The following is a 21,223-nucleotide window of genomic DNA, read 5'->3' on the forward strand; positions in this document are numbered from 1 at the left end:
AATCAAAGTTGTTTGATTTGAAATATATACAGTCAACCCTATTTATAACGGTCTCGTTTATTCCGTATATTTTTGAATATTATAACGAATTGTTGTTGTAGAGAACATATATTATAACAAAACACGATATTTGATTCCGGAAAAATTTAGGTTTTATAGTGAAATGTTGTTACACAAGAATGTTGTTATAGAGATGTGTGACTGTATGTATAGACAAGGCAGATTCTTGTAGACTAACACAAATATGTTCCAAAATTTTACTCAATATAGATTTTTATAATATTAGTATAATTTAACTCGTTATCAATATTATCTTTAATTATTTTATAAGTAATCTAATTGTATACCGTATATTTTTCACTTAATATTATTGGTGCATAAAACTTAAGTTTTCTCTCGAAAACTAATACAAATATACTTTTTTTCCAAAAATAATTAAGGCCAAATCTAATTCTGGATAAAATTAAATTTCCTTTTTCCAAGTTCAATTTAAGCTTTGCCTCCTAGTTAAGCGGCTTGGGGTGGGTCCATTTCCGTTGCTTTCGCGGGCATTTTGACTTTTAGGTTTTGCGTATAGACATTTTCATTCCATTAATTTAATTCAACCACGTCTCATGATGTTATATTTAATCATATTCAAAAAAGTCAAAAAACAAAACTGTTTGTCCTAGGTTCTCTTTTTAAAAAAGAAAATAATTTTATTATATAATTAGCCGACTATGAATATGGATACTTAATGAAGGCCAACAAAGAAAAATATTAATGAAAAGAAATTAACGATACAAGCGAAATGAATATAGTCTACAAGGGAGGTTACATACGAATATTTAAGTTATGGAAGATGAATTCGTATTGAATTCGTTTCATATTCATTTGTTAAAATGAACTTAACCAATCTTCCTGAGTATATACATAATAAACAACTAATTAACACCAGGGGCGGACCCATATGGTATTAAGTGGGTTCAACTGAACCCGCTTCATAAAAAAAAAATATTGGGTATATGTGTAAGGCTAAAGTTGCGTAAATTATGTATAAAAATTTATATTTTAACCCACTTGATAAAATCTTTGTTCTTGCAAAAGTGGTGAAGCGGGTTCATAATATCTGTTTGTATAAATTGCAACAAGCGTTACAAAAGAAAAAAAAAAGCCATAGTGATAGCACCATAGCTAGGTATAACTGTCTTTGCAATCAAAGTAATTATTTTCCTTGTATGTATTTTGTAGTTTTCTTTATTTTACTTTATAGTTTATTTTCTTTACATAAATTTAATAGAAATTATATTGAAGTTTATTTTACATTTTTACTCCAGAAGGTAATTTAAGTTCTCCCTTTCATAAAATTTGATAGGACTTGCACAGTTGCAAGTATATTTGTTTGAAATTACTAGTCATTTGTTGGTTTAATTTAATTTAGTTTATGTTGGAATTTTTTCGTTCTTTTTTTTTTTTTTTGGTTTGTGTGTGTATAAGCTCTCTTTCTTTGATTATTTGTGTTAATTTAATTTAATTTGTACTCTTTTCTTATTGTCTTCTTTTGCAAATAATAACTTGTTACCTAATAAATGCTAAATTTTTTTATAAGGCAAAATACCTTAAACCACCCCTAAACTTGGCTTAGATTATTAGTATCCTTCCCGAATTATGCCCGGTCATAAATACCCCCTTTAACTTGGTCTTTTGAGAGTCGTTACCCCCTAGACGCTGATGTGGCAAAAAGTGTGGGTGCACTCACTTGCCACGTGGATTGTTCTGTCTATTTTGGCATTTTTTTTAAAAATAAAATATTTTTTTACCTTTTAAGAATATTACTTTTTAGTTAATTTTTTCGAATACAATTTATAATAACACTTGGATAGAACTACATTATTTAGGCTAAATATTTTTATTTGGCAAAAAATAATAAAGTTTTAGTTAATCTTTTTATGAATTTGACCTGAAAATAAAGATTTATACAATTAAAATAAATAGTCAAGGCATCTAAAAAGTTATAAAAAATACATAGTTTGAAAAAAATGCCACATAGACTGAAAAATTCACGTGGCAGGCGATTGCACCCACACTTTTTACCACATCAGCGTTTAGAGGGGTAATGGCCCTCAAAAGGCCAAGTTGAAGGGGGTAATTAAGACCGGACATAGTGCGGGGAGGATACTAATAATCTGACCCAAGTTTAGGGGTGGTTTAAGGTATTTTGCCTTTTTATAATAAATCAAATTTCTTTGAGTTAATAAATTCTAAAATTGGTCAAAAAATTTTTGGTTAAAGTTTAATAAATTAGCTAAAGTTAGATCTTTTAAATTAAAATAAGCAAAAATTTATTTAAAATATAGAGCACCGATTTTAAAAGGACTTTATTACGAGATCATATTGTGAGCAATAAAGACAAAAAATTTACTCCTTGTGCCTTATGCCGCTTATATTAGTTATGGACTTCTACGATTGAATCCGCTTGCACAAAATTCTGAGTTCGCCACCGATTAACACAAAGGGTATCACCTAAAACACTTGAAACTAAAATTTTCTAATCATGCAGCATAATGAATGTTAATGGGGTTAGCAATTCTGATCCAAAAGCAATCACATAATGGAAATAGAAAGGTCATTTCACACTTACTTCTACTGACTTGCAATTCAGTGGCAGAGCCACTCATTAGCACGGGGAGTCAATTGACATTCCTAATTCGTCGAAAAATCACATTGCGTAAATAGGTTTAGTTTTAATTATTTTGTATACTATATATTATATGTTTGCTCCCTTTGATTTCTTTGCATACTTTATTATTTATATTTTGACTCATTTTAGTAAAAGTTCTGGCTCTGCCGTTGTTGCAATTAACATATATAGTCTAAAGAACTGACTCACACTCACTATTGAATACTTGACACTTGCTTTCATCTGGTACATGAAACTACATGCAAACATCATTTTCCCTTGCTATTCGACAGTTAATTATGCCTCCAAGCCTCACGATTGTCAGGCTAATTGTCATCTTTACTAGTTTACTAACTTTATAAGACTTAAAAGTTAGTTTTTGCAAGTTTTCCCTTAGGGCTTTAAAGGATCAGAAGTTGCAACGACTCCAGTCAACACCCCATTGATCGATACAAGAATTCCAGTTTGAGCCAATAATCTTCAGTTTTTGCTCACATTTCATCAGCATCGACAGAAACAGAAATGTCTTGTTCCAACATCAAGCTCTTGCTTCCAATTATTAGTTTCCTGTTTTGGACAACTACTGAAAAATTGGTCTACGGTAACGCATGAAAAACCGTTCCCATAGACCATTAAACCGTTGCCATAGAGGTATTGGAACGGTTTATAGCCCGTTCCATCAGTCTGCGTGCCAATAGAGCTATAGAAACGGTTCTTGCAACGGTTTGCATCGCTGTTGCTGTAGACACGTCTATTCAACGGTTTTTCCTTTCTGTGTTGGAATGATTTGGAACGATTACTCTCTCCAATTGGAACGGTTTAAAACCGTTACTATATTGTGTATGCAACGGTTCTTAACCTCTACCATATTATCTAATGCAACACTTACGTAAGCTATTGTTACTGTCATGTATGGGTATACCAACGGTTTCTTTAAGCTATCGTAACGGTTTTATTTATATTGCTACGGTTTATAATAAACTATGACAATAAAGGAAAAGGTATGGCAACGGTTTTAACTATCTATCAGAATGGTTTATCGGTCATTTAGGAATGTTTATGTTGTCTAATGGAATGTTATTTGTGTCCTATTGCAACGGTTCTGGTAGGCTCTTGTAACAGTTTAGTTAAAACAAAACTATAGCCCCTGTTACAAATAAATATTTATATATTTAATAAATTATAATAATATTAAAATTTAAATAAATCACAAAATGAATCTATTAACAATATAAATTATCCATCAAGCTGTGACGACCCGGCCGGTCGTCTTAAGAATTTACACCTCGATCCCCCATTAACTGTTTTCTCCAAGTTTATTTCTGCTATTTTAATTTGTCGGGATGTTCGGTTTTGAGTTTCGGGGAGTTTTGGGACACTTAGTCCCTAAATGAGAGCTTAAGTGTTGGAAAGTTGACCGTAGTCGGAACAGTATAAAGACGGCCTCGGAATGGAAATCCGATGGTTCCGTTAGCTCCGTTGGGTGATTTTGGGCTTAGAGGCGTGTTCGGATTGTATTTTAGAGGTTCGTAGCTAATTTAGGCTTGAAATGCCAAAAGTTGAATTTTTTGAAGTTTCCGGTTCGATAGTGAGATTTTGATCCAAGGGTCGGAATAGAATTCTGAAAGTTGAAGTAGCTCTGTAGTGTTTAATGTGACGTGTATGCAAAATTTTAGGTCATTCGAACGAGGTTTGATAGACTTTTTGATCGAAAGCGTATTTTTAGAGTTTTTGGAATTCTTAGGCTTGAATCCGATGAAAAATAGGTGTTTTGATGTTGTTTTGAGCATTCCGAAGGTTGGAGCAAGTTTGAATGAAGTTATGGGATATGTTGGTAGGTTTGGTTGAGGTCCCGGGGGCCTCGGATATGTTTCGGATGCTCAACGGACCATTTTTGGACTTGGAAAAGCATCAGATTTTTGCTGGTATGTGTTGCAGACTTTTCTTCATCGCGATCGCGTGGGGAGGATCGCGATCGCGAAAGCTTAGATGAGGCAGAGAGAATTTTTCCCTTCGCGTTCGCGTGAAGAGGAATGCGAACGCGTAGCTATGGGAAATTCCGAATCGCGAACGCGTGGGCTAGGCCGCGTTCGCATAGAAGGAATAAGGCGACAGTGGTTTGTTAAGTGTTTCTCTACGTGGTCGCGTGGAGACAACCGCGATCGCATAGGTTGAGGGAGATAAAGCATCGTGTTCGCGTAGAGTAAATCTGAGGCGCGTGATTTTTGTTCTTCGCGATCGCGTCTGGACTTCTGCGATCGCGATTAAGGGAAAAGCTGGGCAGAATATAAAAATTTCAAATCGAGGGTTTAGCCATTTTTGAGAAAACTTAAGCTTGGAAGCTCAGATTTGAGCGAGATTTTGAGGGATTTTCAGAGATATATATTGGGTAACGATTCTTAACTCCTTTTTGCTTGTAACTCACTAATCTAAACATGAATTCGTCATTTAATTTCGAATTGGAGATGAAAATTGGGGAAAAATTGGAAGAAAGTTCTTAGACCTAGAATTCGACTTTTGATTGAGAATTTGAACTTGGATTTGGATAATTTTGGTATGCATGAACTCGTGAGAGCATGAGAATTCTGAAAAAATAAAATTTATCCGATTCTGAGACGTGGGCCCGAGGGCATTTTGGTCATTTTACCTTATTTCACGTATTAGCTTAGAATTTCTTTTTAGAATCAGTTAGTTGAAGTGTTATTTATATTATAAAATTGAATTGAATTGATTCGGGTCATTTGGAGTCGAGTACTCGTGGCAAGAGCGTGGTTTCAGATTGATTATTGAGCTGGTTCGAGGTAAGTGGCTTGCCTAACCTTGTGTGGGGGACCTTTCCCCTTAGGATTTGGTATATTTGGTAATTGAAATGCCTTGTACGTGAGGTGACGAGTGCGTACTTGTGCTAATTATTGAAAATCCAGTTTCATTAAGTAATTACTGGTATGTTTCCTTTCCTGTTTTTATTACTCGCACTATTAAGCCTGTTATTAGCTTAGGAAAGCATGTCTAAGTGATTTAATTGCTTTATTTGCTCAAATTGCCTTACCTGAATTTTGTGCAGCATGCTAGGCTAGAATTACTTGTTGCCTTAATATGAAATTTGCCATTTCTGAATATTTTCCTATTGTTGTTATGTATTTACATTGGGACTACAGATGTGGGATTCCGGTAGATCTGTTACAACCCATATCCACATGTGTTAGTTCATGCCATATATTAGTTAACATAAATCCAAGAAGGAATTATCTTTGAGATGATAAGAAGTCAATCCTATTGGTCTTAAGTGATACAAGAGTGTATAAGGGTGATTAACCAATATTAGAAGTTAAACGAATCAAGGATGTTGTAACTCGTATTTTCAGGTAATCTAGCGGTGCTTAATACACTCAAGAGGTCATTTATTAAGGTATTTTAATCATATAATATCCGTATCATAAGTCTTGAAGTCAAACGAGTTATGAAACAAAAGTCGACAAAAGTTGTCGCAACTTAGGTTCATAATTTTACTTAAACATTAGGTCAAATGTTTCTAATCTTTTCTCATAATTTACAAGGAATTACGGGGTGATCTACCCACCAAATTAAAGATCTATGAGTCTAGTTTCCAACGCATTAAACCTTTCATCGATACGATCTCGGAGTAGAGATATATTCGCGTTTTCGCGAGACTGCGCCAAGCACCTCTCTATGGGGCCCACTAAGTCGGTTTAAGATATTTGGACTTATATAGGATGACCACAACCCGTTTTTAGTCATTTCTTTTCACTATTTTCAGAACTTAGAACCCTAGGAACATCCTCTCAAGGTTCTCTCAAGATTCAATACCCAAAAAAGGGCAAACAACACAAATCAAGTGTCGGGAATTCCGTGGCGCTAGTAAGTCTCTTGTTCTTCTTGTTGTTGCTCATTTTTGTGTCGTTCCAACTCGTGTGGGAGGTTGTTTTAAAGGGTATATGTTCTGTAAATACTCCCTAATGTTCTTAATATTAATCCTAGGTGATTTCAAGCCTTCTAAAGTGATTCTAGTGCCGAAAAACACTAATTGATCGCTAGTTTCATTTTTTTGTTGTCGTGGCAGCATTGGAGGGATATTTCTTGGAAATTTAAGGTCAAATTGGAGTTGTTCTTTCTGTATAAAGGTAAGGAACCTCTTACTCTATATGTATTTAAGATTATCCAAGTTGCGGCTAAGCCATTGAAGCTAGAACTTGTGAGATATATATCGAAAGGTTTGGTAGTAGTGTTATTGTTTTGTGGACTGTTTTGCGTTGTTGTTGGGCTGCGTATTTTACTACTATATTGTGGAGTTTTGGAGGAGGAAGGGTGTGGAGAAACACCATATATATGTAGGTTTATGGGCTGATAGTTATTCGTAATATTTCTAGGTTGTTTGACACGACTACGGTGGTCGTCGTATGTATGGAGTGATTAGGCTGTGTGTGAACTATTTTGGGAGGCTCAATATGTTTATTATTGATGATGTTTGGACTGTTTGGTGATTGTTTTGAATGGTGTGAGGTCATATATATAGGTGAGGTACTGTCCGTTTCATCGTAAAATAGGTTGTGGTCGATACATAATAGTTATGACGCTTAAATGATAACGATAATATCGTTTCTCTTATTGTAGACTAAGGAGTTTTGACAATTGCATAGCTTGAGATTGGGGCAGTATATACAAGGTATGTGAGGCTATCCCTTTCCTTCTTTTGCACGACTCCGATTGTACATAATGTAATGAACAAGCTTCCAAAGATACTCTACTCTTAGAAGCTAGCAGTACTTACATTGTTTTCCCTCTTATGGAACGATTGATGTTAATGTTGCTTCTCTTATTCTTATGTTATCAATGTTGTTCATACTTCCTGAATCTTATAAGGTTCATAGTGAAGACTTAGTCCTAATAACGTGTACAGAGGATACCGACCTTACGTCACTCCGAAAGGTTTAGAATGTGATTCCATGAGTCGAGCATGCATTATATATATGTATCTATTTTACTCTACCGAGCCACGCTATAGTTGGCCGGGTACGGCACCTATTGTGCAACCACTGATCAGTTGGGTTTTACCGAGCTCCACGTGGCCGGGTACGATTCTACCGAGCCTATTATGGCCGGGTACGATATGATGATGATGATGCCCACAGAGGCGAATGCTTTAAAGGTTTATGTATTTATACATATGTATCATGCATTTCATGTAAGTAGCCCTCAGAGGTACTAAGATGTTACAGGTTGTATATTCTCTATCCTTGCTTACATTACTGATCGTATTTATGGTTCCTTGCCTTACATACTCAGTACTTTATTCGTACTGACGTCCTTTTATTTGTGGACGCTGCATGTCGTGCTGCAGGTCCTGATAGACAGGCAGGTACAGCTCCCCCACCACAGTAGATCAGCGGTGATTGGCGAGATCCCTTCTCCGGACTTGCCTTGGTCTTGGTATGCAATTTTTGTTATAGACATTATGGGTATGTCGGGGCCCTGTTCCAGCTATGTTGCAACACTTATGTTCTTTTAGAGGCTCATAGACAAGTGTCGGCTCATGTATAGTTTGGTATGCCTTGTCAGCTAGTTTTTGTTGTATAGTCTTTCATAGTAGCGTGGTAGCTCATACCTTATATGTAGTTTCTTGATTGTCTGGTCATCCCCTGCTATGTATATGCATGCCATCATATTTTATTGCTGGTTGTCCATGATCTAGGTCTACCATTTATATTGATCTCGTCAGCCTTAAAAGATAATAATGAAGGTTAGATGAAATGTACGTTGGTGCTCGGCAAGTGTGGTCGGGTGCTAGTCATGGCCCTTCAGTTTGGGTCGTGACAAACTTGGTATCAGAGCAAGTCTGTCCTAGGGGTTGTCTATGAGCCGTGTCTAGTAGAGTCTTGATTATGGATGTGTAGCGCGCCACATTTATAATCAGGAGGCTACATGACATCTAGGGTTGTTACCTTCTTCCTGAATCTAGATCGTGCGTAGAGTTGAGTCGTAAGTGTTTGTCTCTAATATTCACCTTGTTTTTTTCAGTGATGCCTTCGACTAGGAAGCAAACGATTAGTAGGCGGCTTGATACAGCAGCGGGAGAGGGTACCAGTCAGGTGCCCCAAATCAGAGCAGGACAAAGTGAGGCTCAAAGTGAGATGCCCTCTCATACCTCATCTACTCCATCTCCTCCAGAGGATATTAGAAGGCACCCAGCGCCTCCAGTTCCTTCGTCTGACACTCCAGACCAGGATATGCGGAGTGCTTTGCAGTTATTGACTAGCTTGGTAGCTGCTCAGGCTCAGAGGCAGAATACAGGTGCTGCTGAGAAACCAGTTAGTACAAGAGTTCGTGATTTTATTAATTTAGACCCTCCAGTGTTTACCGGATCAGACCCCAAGGAGGACCCACAGACGTTTATTGACCAGGTTCATCGTACACTTCGTGTTATGCATGTTAGTGATACAGAGACAGTAGAGTTGGCTTCTTATCGGCTACGGGATTTAGCGGTTCTCTGGTATGATAGTTGGGAGAGATCCAGGGGTCCGAACCCTCCTCCAGCTGTGTGGAAGGAATTTTCTGAGGCCTTTCTTCGTCACTACTTGCCAGTTGAGATACGACGAGCTAGAGCTGATAAGTTCTTGAACCTTAGACAAGGTAATATGAGTGTACGAGAGTACAGTATGCAGTTTGATTCTTTGGCAAGGTATGCTCCCCATATGGTGGCCGAGATGAGTGATAGGGTGCATATGTTCGTGAATGGGTTGGGACCACATCTGATAAATGAGTGTACGACAGCCTCCTTGGTGGAGGGCATGGATATTTCCCGTATTCAAGCTTATGCCCAGACCCTAGAGGATCGTAAGCACCAGCAGAGGGCAGTTAGGGAGCAGGATAGAGGCCAGCATAAGAGGGCAAGATTTGCAGGGTATTCTTATGACTTCAGAGGCCGCATCAGGCCACAGTTTTCGAGGAGTTCGGCGCCACCTGTAGCTAGTGCTCCTCCACAGTTTCAGAGGCCTCGATATGATCGATCCTATTCTGGTCCAGGTCAGAGTTCGCGGGCATCTGGCTCGCAACATCACAGGGATACTAGTCAGATGAGACCCCCAACACCACATTGTGATCAGTGCGGCAAGGCCCACTTTGGACTGTGTTGTCGAGGTTCTGATGCATGCTATTCGTGCGGGCAGCCTGGCCATATGATGCGGGATTGTCCTAATAGAGGAGGTGATGGTATGGCTCAGCCGACTGGATCTGTGTCTGGTTCTTCCTCATCAGTTCGACCTCCAGCACGGGGTTTTCAGCAGTCGACAGGTCGTGGTAGGGGTAGAGGTGTAGTGCCGAGTTCGAGTGGTGCTCAAAATCGAACCTATGCTCTAGTAGGTCGACAGGATCTCGAGTCGTCTCCAGATGTTGTTACAGGTATTATATCTGTGTTTTCTTATGATGTATATGCGTTGATTGATCCGGGATCTACATTATCATATGTTACACCCTTTGTGGCTAATAAGTTTGGCATTGAACCTGAATTGATAAGTAAACCCCTCGCGGTATCTACTCCGATAGGAGATTCTGTGATTGCTAGAAGGGTATATAGAGGTTGCACTGTGATGATTTGTAGTCGTCAAACCTCGGCAAATTTATTTGAGTTAGAAATGGTTGATTTTGATGTGATAATGGGAATGGACTGGTTGGCCTCATGCTATGCAAATGTTGACTGTCGTACGAAGATGGTTAGGTTCCAATTTCCGGGTGAACCCGTCAATGAATGGAAAGGGAACATTGCTACACCGAAAGGTAGGTTTATTTCCTATCTTAAGGCAAGGAAAATGATCTCAAAAGGTTACATTTATCATCTCGTTCGCGTTAGGGATGCGGAGGCGAAACCGCCTACTTTACAATCAATCCCTGTGGTCAACGAATTCCCAGATGTTTTCCCAGATGAACTCCCAGGCCTTCCTCCTGAAAGGGAGATTGAGTTTAGCATTGATGTGTTACCTGACACTCAACCGATCTCTATTCCTCCATACAGAATGGCCCCGGCAGAGTTGCGAGAGTTGAAGGTGCAGTTGAAGGACTTGCTGGATAAGGGCTTTATTAGGCCTAGCACTTCACCTTGGGGTGCACCAATCCTATTCGTGCGGAAGAAAGACGGGTCGTTACGGATGTGTATCGACTATCGACAGTTGAATAAGTCTACTATAAAGAACAAGTATCCACTTCCAAGAATTGATGACCTGTTTGACCAACTCCAGGGTGCCAAGTATTTCTCCAAGATTGATTTACGTTCAGGGTATCATCAGGTAAGGGTTAGGGAGAAAGATATTCCAAAGACGGCCTTCCGGACAAGATATGGGCACTTTGAGTTCTTGGTGATGTCGTTCGGGCTAACAAATGCCCCAGCAGCTTTTATGGATCTCATGAATACTATATTCAGGCCCTATCTTGATGTGTTCGTGATTGTATTCATTGATGACATTCTAGTGTATTCTCGTTCGGAGGTGGAACATGCGGGCCACTTGCGGATAGTATTACAGACGCTTCAGGATCGTAAGTTATATGCTAAGCTCTCCAAATGTGAATTCTGGCTGAACTCAGTAGCATTCCTTGGCCATGTGATATCTGATGAGGGTATTAGTGTCGACACTCAGAAGATCGATGCAGTAAAGAATTGGCCGAGACCTACAACACCATCAGAAGTCCGCAGCTTCCTAGGACTAGCAGGATATTATAGGCGGTTTGTAGAAGGATTTTCCTCTATATCATCACCATTGACTAAGTTAACACAAAAAGCTACCAAATTCCAGTGGTCTGACACTTGTGAACGTAGTTTTCAGGAGCTGAAGAATCGATTGACATCTGCACCAGTGCTCACTCTTCCTGAAGGAACAGAAGATTATGTGGTATATTGTGATGCCTCAGGTATAGGTTTGGGGTGCGTATTGATGCAGCGTGGGAATGTGATTGCTTATGCATCAAGACAATTGAAGAAGCATGAAAAGAATTATCCAACCCATGATTTGGAATTGGCTGCAGTAATATATGCTTTGAAGATATGGCGGCACTACTTATACGGCGTCCATGTTGACATCTACACAGATCACAAGAGTTTACAATACATCTTCAAGCAGAAAGAGTTGAATTTGAGGCAACGTAGGTGGCTTGAATTATTGAAAGACTACGACGTCGAGATATTGTATCATCCCGGTAAAGCCAATGTTATGGCAGACGCTCTCAGCCGTAAATCAATGGGAAGCTTAGTACATATTGAGGCAGGTAGATGGGGGTTGATTAAAGAGCTTCATCAGCTAGCCAATATGAGAATCAGATTGTTAGACTCTGATGACGGAGGTGTTACTGTGCAGAATACATCAGAATCATCTTTGGTAGCCGAGGTAAAAGCACGACAATATGAAGATCCTATCTTAGTACGATTAAGAGAAAGCATTCAACAGTGTAAAAGTATGGCTTTTGGGATCGGAAAAGATGGGGCACTGAGATACCAGAGCCGATTGTGTGTGCCTAATGTGGCAGGGTTGCGAGAGAAGATTATGAATGAGATTCATCAATCCCGATATTCCATCCATCCCGGCTCGACAAAGATGTATCATGATGTCAAGGAGCAGTATTGGTGGGATAATATGAAGAAGTCTATTGCAGAATTTGTGGCCCAGTGTCCCAATTGTCAACAAGTAAAGATAGAACATCAGAAACCCGGTGGATTGCTTCAAAATATAGAGATTCCGACCTGGAAGTGGGAGGTGATTAATATGGACTTCATTATTGGATTACCTCGCTCTTATCATAAGTTTGACTCCATCTGGGTGATAATTGATCGACTTACAAAATGTGCCCATTTTCTGCCAGTGAAGACAACTTACACAGCTGAAGATTATGCAAAGTTGTATATCAAGGAGATTGTTAGGCTTCATGGTGTGCCCATATCTATTATATCAGACCGAGGAGCTCAATTTACGGCTAACTTTTGGAGGTCTTTCCAGAAGGGTTTAGGCACACAAGTAAATCTCAGCACTGTATTTCATCCGCAGACTGACGGACAGGCTGAACGTACCATTCAGACACTGGAAGATATGCTACGAGCATGTGTTCTAGATTTTAAGGGGAATTGGGATGATCATCTTCCACTCATAGAATTCGCCTATAACAATAGCTACCATTCCAGTATTAAAATGGCCCCATACGAGGCACTATACGGGAGGAGATGTAGATCACCAGTTGGATGGTTCGAAGTCGGTGAAACAGAATTATATGGGCCATATTTGATTCACCAAGCTATTGAGAAGGTGAAAGTGATACAAGAGCGATTGAGGACGGCACAAAGCAGGCAAAAATCTTATTCTGATGTCCGACGTCGTAATCTAGAGTTTGAGGTTGGTGATTGGGTTTTCCTGAGGATCTCACCAATGAAGGGTATTATGCGTTTTGGGAAGAAAGGTAAGCTGAGTCCAAGGTATATCGGGCCGTATAAAATTCTTCGACGGATTGGACAGGTTGCTTATGAGTTAGAATTGCCATCCGAATTGGAATTTGTCCACCCGGTATTCCATGTATCTATGTTGAGAAAATGTATTGGAGACCCTTCTCGAGTCGTCCCTATCAAAGATGTACAAGTTACAGAGGACCTATCATATGAAGAAGTGCCAGTGGCGATATTAGATCGGCAAGTCCGCAAGCTGAGAACAAAAGATGTAGCTTCCGTCAAAGTATTGTGGAGGAACAAAAATATGGAAGAAATGACATGGGAAGCAGAAGAGGAGATGAAGTCTAAATACCCTTACTTATTCCAGAATGAAGATAACAAGGATGCTGGTGGAAGACATGATACATTGGAAGAAGAAACGGCTTTATGAGGTAAGCAATAATTTGAGAATACTCCTCCTTAATACAAAATGGTGATATGTAGATAATGTAAATACGCATAATGCTTTGTGTAGCCTTGTGAAGCCATATGTTGGGCTTAATTACATGCAAGTTTTGCTAGTGACCATTTTATAGGGGAAAATTGATCGGAAATTTCCATTGGAATCCACGGTGATTTAAACTCCCCCTAAACCCTTACATTCGAGGACGAATGTTCCTAAGGGGGAGGGTGTTACAACCCATATCCACATGTGTTAGTTCATGCCATATATTAGTTAACATAAATCCAAGAAGGAATTATCTTTGAGATGATAAGAAGTCAATCCTATTGGTCTTAAGTGATACAAGAGTGTATAAGGGTGATTAACCAATATTAGAAGTTAAACGAATCAAGGATGTTGTAACTCGTATTTTCAGGTAATCTAGCGGTGCTTAATACACTCAAGAGGTCATTTATTAAGGTATTTTAATCATATAATATCCGTATCATAAGTCTTGAAGTCAAATGAGTTATGAAACAAAAATCGACAAAAGTTGTCGCAACTTAGGTTCATAATTTTACTTAAACATTAGGTCAAATGTTTCTAATCTTTTCTCATAATTTACAAGGAATTACGGGGTGATATACCCACCAAATTAAAGATCTATGAGTCTAGTTTCCAACGCATTAAACCTTTCATCGATACGATCTCGGAGTAGAGATATATTCGCGTTTTCGCGAGACTGCGCCAAGCACCTCTCTATGGGGCCCACTAAGTCGGTTTAAGATATTTGGACTTATATAGGATGACCACAACCCGTTTTTAGTCATTTCTTTTCACTATTTTCAGAACTTAGAACCCTAGGAACATCCTCTCAAGGTTCTCTCAAGATTCAATACCCAAAAAAGGGCAAACAACACAAATCAAGTGTCGGGAATTCCGTGGCGCTAGTAAGTCTCTTGTTCTTCTTGTTGTTGCTCATTTTTGTGTCGTTCCAACTCGTGTGGGAGGTTGTTTTAAAGGGTATATGTTCTGTAAATACTCCCTAATATTCTTAATATTAATCCTAGGTGATTTCAAGCCTTCTAAAGTGATTCTAGTGCCGAAAAACACTAATTGATCGCTAGTTTCATTTTTTGTTGTTGTGGCAGCATTGGAGGGATATTTCTTGGAAATTTAAGGTCAAATTGGAGTTGTTCTTTCTGTATAAAGGTAAGGAACCTCTTACTCTATATGTATTTAAGATTATCCAAGTTGCGGCTAAGCCATTGAAGCTAGAACTTGTGAGATATATATCGAAAGGTTTGGTAGTAGTGTTATTGTTTTGTGGACTGTTTTGCGTTGTTGTTGGGCTGCGTATTTTACTACTATATTGTGGAGTTTTGGAGGAGGAAGGGTGTGGAGAAACACCATATATATGTAGGTTTATGGGCTGATAGTTATTCGTAATATTTCCAGGTTGTTTGACACGACTACGGTGGTCGTCGTATGTATGGAGTGATTAGGCTGTGTGTGAACTATTTTGGGAGGCTCAATATGTTTATTATTGATGATGTTTGGACTGTTTGGTGATTGTTTTGAATGGTGTGAGGTCATATATATAGGTGAGGTGCTGTCCGTTTCATCGTAAAATAGGTTGTGGTCGATACATAATAGTTATGACGCTTAAATGATAACGATAGTATCGTTTCTCTTATTGTAGACTAAGGAGTTTTGACAATTGCATAGCTTGAGATTGGGGCAGTATATACAAGGTATGTGAGGCTATCCCTTTCCTTCTTTTGCACGACTCCGATTGTACATAATGTAATGAACGAGCTTCCAAAGATACTCTACTCTTAGAAGCTAGCAGTACTTACATTGTTTTCCCTCTTATGGAACGATTGATGTTAATGTTGCTTCTCTTATTCTTATGTTATCAATGTTGTTCATACTTCCTGAATCTTATAAGGTTCATAGTGAAGACTTAGTCCTAATAACGTGTACAGAGGATACCGACCTTACGTCACTCCGAAAGGTTTAGAATGTGATTCCATGAGTCGAGCATGCATTATATATATGTATCTATTTTACTCTACCGAGCCACGCTATAGTTGGCCGGGTACGGCACCTATTGTGCAACCACTGATCAGTTGGGTTTTACCGAGCTCCACGTGGCCGGGTACGATTCTACCGAGCCTATTATGGCCGGGTACGATATGATGATGATGATGCCCACAGAGGCGAATGCTTTAAAGGTTTATGTATTTATACATATGTATCATGCATTTCATGTAAGTAGCCCTCAGAGGTACTAAGATGTTACAGGTTGTATATTCTCTATCCTTGCTTACATTACTGATCGTATTTATGGTTCCTTGCCTTACATACTCAGTACTTTATTCGTACTGACATCCTTTTATTTGTGGACGCTGCATGTCGTGCTGCAGGTCCTGATAGACAGGCAGGTACAGCTCCCCCACCACAGTAGATCAGCGGTAATTGGCGAGATCCCTTCTCCGGACTTGCCTTGGTCTTGGTATGCAATTTTTGTTATAGACATTATGGGTATGTCGGGGCCCTGTTCCGGTTATGTTGCAACACTTATGTTCTTTTAGAGGCTCATAGACAAGTGTCGGCTCATGTATAGTTTGGTATGCCTTGTCAGCTAGTTTTTGTTGTATAGTCTTTCATAGTAGCGTGGTAGCTCATACCTTATATGTAGTTTCTTGATTGTCTGGTCATCCCCTGCTATGTATATGCATGCCATCATATTTTATTGTTGGTTGTCCATGATCTAGGTCTACCATTTATATTGATCTCGTCAGCCTTAAAAGATAATAATGAAGGTTAGATGAAATGTACGTTGGTGCTCGGCAAGTGTGGTCGGGTGCTAGTCATGGCCCTTCAGTTTGGGTCGTGACAAGATCCCCCTTGTCTGTTTATTTGGGAATGCGGATGTGGGATTCCGATAGATCCCCCTTGTCTATTTATTTGGGACTACGGATGTTGAATTCCGGTAGATCCCCTACACAGTTATATGGAACTACGGGAATGCACCCGGTAGATTCCCCCAGTACTGGGTATTCACATTTGGGACTACGAAATGGGATTCCAGTAGATCCCCCGGACTTTGAGTTGGACTACGAGACGAGATCCCGGGAGATCCATTGGATATGTATATATGGGACTACAGGATGGTATCCTGGGAGATCCCCGATTGTTATTTTGGTGTTAAGTCGCATTTCTTTCCGTGTTTTGCCTTGTCTCTGTAATAGTTGTTGTTGCCCCTTTTTATATCCTGTGTTACTTTCACTGCTGTATTTATTTATACTGTTTTGTTCTACACTGTCAAAATTTATACTTTATTTAACTTCAGTAGGGCCCTGACCTTCCTCGTCATTACCCGACCGAGGTTAGGCTTGGCACTTACTGAGTACCGCTATGGTGTACTCATGCCCCTTATGCGCATGTTTTTTATGTGCAGATCCAGGTACCGTGACTCAGTTCGACCATCCGTGAGGCGAGACGACTGCTCTAGAGACTTCGAGGTACATCTGCCGCGTCCGTAGACCGAGGAGTCCCTTTCTATTCTAGCTTTTAAACAATTGCCCTTTTGTATTTCTTTCCCTTGTTATATATTCTGGAGTTAGACATTGTAGATATCCAAAGGCTTATGGTTCCGTATGTTTCTGGGTTTTGGGATAGTGTACTTGATTCTGAGAATGTTGTGTTGTATATGCTGAGCGACATTTTAACTATTGTTTTCATTCGGTTATTTTGGCTTTCGATTATTTCTTCCATAAGTTTCATTTATGTTCCGCATTTGTTAGGCTTACCTAGTCGTAGAGACTAGGTGTCATCACGACAGTTCACGGAGAGCGAACTGGGATCGTGACAAGTTGGTATCAGAGCTCTAGGTTCATAGGAGTCATGGATCACAAGCTAGTTTATTAGAGTTTCGCTGATCGGTACGTAGACGTCTATACTTATCCACGAGGGGCTATGTAACTGTTAGGAAAAATTTCACTTCATTTGATTTCCTTATCGTGCGATGTTTTGGACATCACAATTCTAAACTTCTGTCTTCTATTCTCTCACATATGGTGAGGACACGCGCTACCCGATATGATCAGGCACCCGCTCCCCCAACTACAACCGTCAGAGGTCGGGGCCGGGGTAGAGGCCGAGGACGCGCACGTGGTGCAGCTAGAGCACCTGCGCGAGCTGCCACCGAGGTACCACCAGCAGTTCCAGCAGGAGTCCGGGCACCTGATACGCCTACTGCTACTACTACTCTGGCATAGTTCATGAGCATGTACACCACTCTGGCTCAGGCAGGGTTGCTTTCCCCTACTGCAGCTACATCTCAGGCGGGGGAGGAGCACAGACTCTCGCCGCCCGCACTCCTGAGCAGCGAGTGCATGTTGAGCAGGTCCCTTAGATTATTCTTGTATCGCCTGTAGTGCCATTTCAGCTCGAGGGTAGGGCAGCGGCTTCCGAGGAAGAGCAACTGAGGTTTGAGAGGTACAAGCCTCTTGCATTCAACGGTCTAGCATCGAAGGATGCTCTGGGATTTCTAGATGAGAGTTACCGCATTCTCCATACCATGGGTATATCAAGATCAAACGGGGTTTCCTTCACTACCTTCCAGCTTCGAGGAGCCGCCTATGAGTGATGGAGCACCTATGAGTTAGATAGTCCGAATGAGGTTGCTTCACTGACTTGGACTCAGTTTTCAGATCTGTTCTTGAGAGAGTATGTTCCTTAGAGCCTCAGGAACGCATGACACGCAGAGTTTGAGCATTTGCGCCAGGGTACTATGACTGTCTCAGAGTATGCTGTCTGTTACACTAGTTTGGCTAGGCATGCACCAGCCTTGGTTTCTACTGTTCGCGAGAGGGTTCACCGGTTTATTGAGGGCCTTATTCCCAGTATCATGTCTAGCATGGCTCATGAGTTAGAGATGGATATTTCTTATCAGCAGGTGGTGAGCATTGCTAGGAGGATTGAGGGTATGCATACTAGAAAGAGAGAAGAGAGGGAGGCCAAGAGGTCTCGAAAGTCAGGCCATTTCTCTGGTGCCCGTGCCCCAGTAGCAGGTCGTCATGGTAGGGGTTATATGAGCCACCCTATTTATTCGGCTCTTCCAGCAACTAGTGGTATTCCAGTTCCTCCTAGGCCTCAAGAGCCTTATTGTGCACCACCGGTATCTAGCGCGCCTCCTGCGTGGGGTGCTTTCAGAAGCCAGTCTAGCAAACCTGGCCCGAGCTAGTCACAACCACCACGTCCTCCCAGAGCTTGTTTTGAGTGTGGTGACACACGTCATATGGTGAGGGATTGCCCCAGGCTTGGGAGGGGTGCACATTCACATACTTCTTAGCCACAGCGTGCCCGTAGAGTTCTCAAGCTATGGTTACAGCTCCAGTTGCTACCCCACCTGCTCAACCAACTAGAGGTGGAGGTCGGGGAGGTAGAGGTCGCCCTAGAGGGGGAGGCCAGTCCATATACTATGCCCTCCTGCCCATACCGAGGCTATTGTCTCTGATTCTGTCATCACAGGTATTATACTGGTTTGTCACAGAGATGCATCGGTTCTATTCGATCCAGGCTCCACTTATTCTTATGTGTCTTCTTATTTTGCTCCGCATTTGGGTGTATCTAGGGATTCTTTGAGTTTCCCTGTTTATGTTTCTACTCCTGTGGGAGATTCTCTTGTTGTGGACCGCATTTATCGGTCGCGTTTGGTTGCTCTTAGTGGTTTTGAGACCAAAGCTGATTTATTGTTGCTCAGCATGGTATATTTTGATATTATCTTGGGCATGGACTGGTTGTCGCCCCATTATACTATTCTTGATTGTCACGCCAAAACCGTGATGCTAGCTATGCCAGGTGTACCGCGTGTTTAGTGGAGGGGTACTTTAGATCACACTCCTAGTAGAGTTATTTCTTTTTTTAAAGCTCAGCATATGGTTGAAAAGGGGTATGACACGTATTTAGCTTATGTGAGAGATGTCAGTATTGATACCCTTTCAGTTGATTCAATTCCAATAATATGGGATTTTCTCGATGTGTTTCCAGCTGACCTTCTAGGCATGTCGCCTGATAGAGATATTGATTTTGGCATTGATCTGTTGCTGGGCACTCAGCCCATTTCTATTCCTCCATATCGTATGGCTCCTTCTAAGTTGAAGGATCAGGTATAGGAATTGCTTGATAAGGGTTTTATTCGACCTAGTGTATCACCTTGAGGTGATCCTATCTTGTTTGTGAAGAAAAATGATGGTTCTATGCGTATGTGTATTGATTATCGCCAGTTGAACAAGTTTACAGTAAAGAACCATTATCCTTTGCCTCGTATTGATAATTTGTTTGACCAGCTTCAGGGCGCACGAGTGTTTTCTAACATTGATTTGCGCTCAGGTTACTATCAGTTGAAGATTCGGGAGCCAGATATCCCGAAGACTTCTTTCAGGACTCGGTATGGTCATTACGTGTTCCTTGTTATGTCATTTGGGTTGACCAATGCCCCAGCATCATTTATGCATTTGATGCACAGTGTGTTCCGGCCGTATCTTGACTCGTTCGTCATTGTATTTATTGATGATATTCTGGTGTATTCTTGGAGTCGGGAAGATCATGAGCAGCACCTGAAGACTGTGCTTCAGACTCTAAGAGAGAAGAAGTTATATTCTAAGTTCTCGAAATGTGAGTTTTGGTTGGATTCAATGGCATTCTTAGGCCACGCAGTATCAAGTGGGGGTATATAGGTGGATCCGAAGAAGATAGAGGCCGTGCAGAGTTGGCTTAGACCATTCTCAGCTACAGAGATCCGAAGTTTTCTTGGCTTGGCGGGTTACTACCATCGTTTTGTGGAAGATTATTCATCGATTGTAGCCCCTATGACTAGGTTGACCCAGAAGGGTGCTCCGTTTCAGTGGATGGAGGAGTGTGAGGCAAGATTTCAGAAGCTTAAGATAGCTTTGACTACAACCCCAATTTTGATATTGCCTATAGGTTCGGGGTCTTATACGGTCTATTGTGATGCCTCGAGAATTGGCTTCGGAGCGGTGTTGATGCAGGATGGTAGGGTGATTGCCTACACGTCCAGACAGTTGAAGATACATGAGAAGAACTACTCTATTCATGACCTTGAGTTAACTGCCATTGTTCACGCCCTGAAGATTTGGCGACATTATTTATACAAGGTTCCCTGTGAGATTTATATTGACCATCGGAGCTTGCACCACCTGTTCAAGAAAAAGGATCTAAATTTGCGCTAGAGGAGGTGGTTAGAATTGTTGAAGTACTATGATATCACTATTTTGTATCACCCGGGCAAGGCCAATGTGGTGGCCGATGCTTTGAGTCGCCAGGCAGAGAGTTTGGCTTATTAACTAGTATCGGAGAGGCCTATGTCGATGGATATTCAGGCCTTAGCCAGCCAGTTTGTGAGATTGGACCTTTCAGAACCCAGTCGAGTTCTAGCTTGCGTGGTTTCTCGGTCTTCCTTATTTGATCGTATCAGAGAGTGACAGTATGATGACCCTCATTTACTTGTCCTCTAGGACAAGGTTCAACACAGTGATTCCAGAGATGTGACTATTGGTGATGATGGGGTATTGAGGATGCAGGGTCGGATTTGTATAACTAATGTTGATGGGCTTCGAGAGTTAATTCTAGAGGAGGCCCATAGTTTGCGGTATTTCATACATCCGGGTGTCGTAAA

The sequence above is a fragment of the Nicotiana tabacum genome, chromosome 1 (genome assembly GCF_000715075.1).
Source record: "Nicotiana tabacum cultivar K326 chromosome 1, ASM71507v2, whole genome shotgun sequence".
In the NCBI taxonomy this organism is placed as follows: domain Eukaryota; kingdom Viridiplantae; phylum Streptophyta; class Magnoliopsida; order Solanales; family Solanaceae; genus Nicotiana; species Nicotiana tabacum.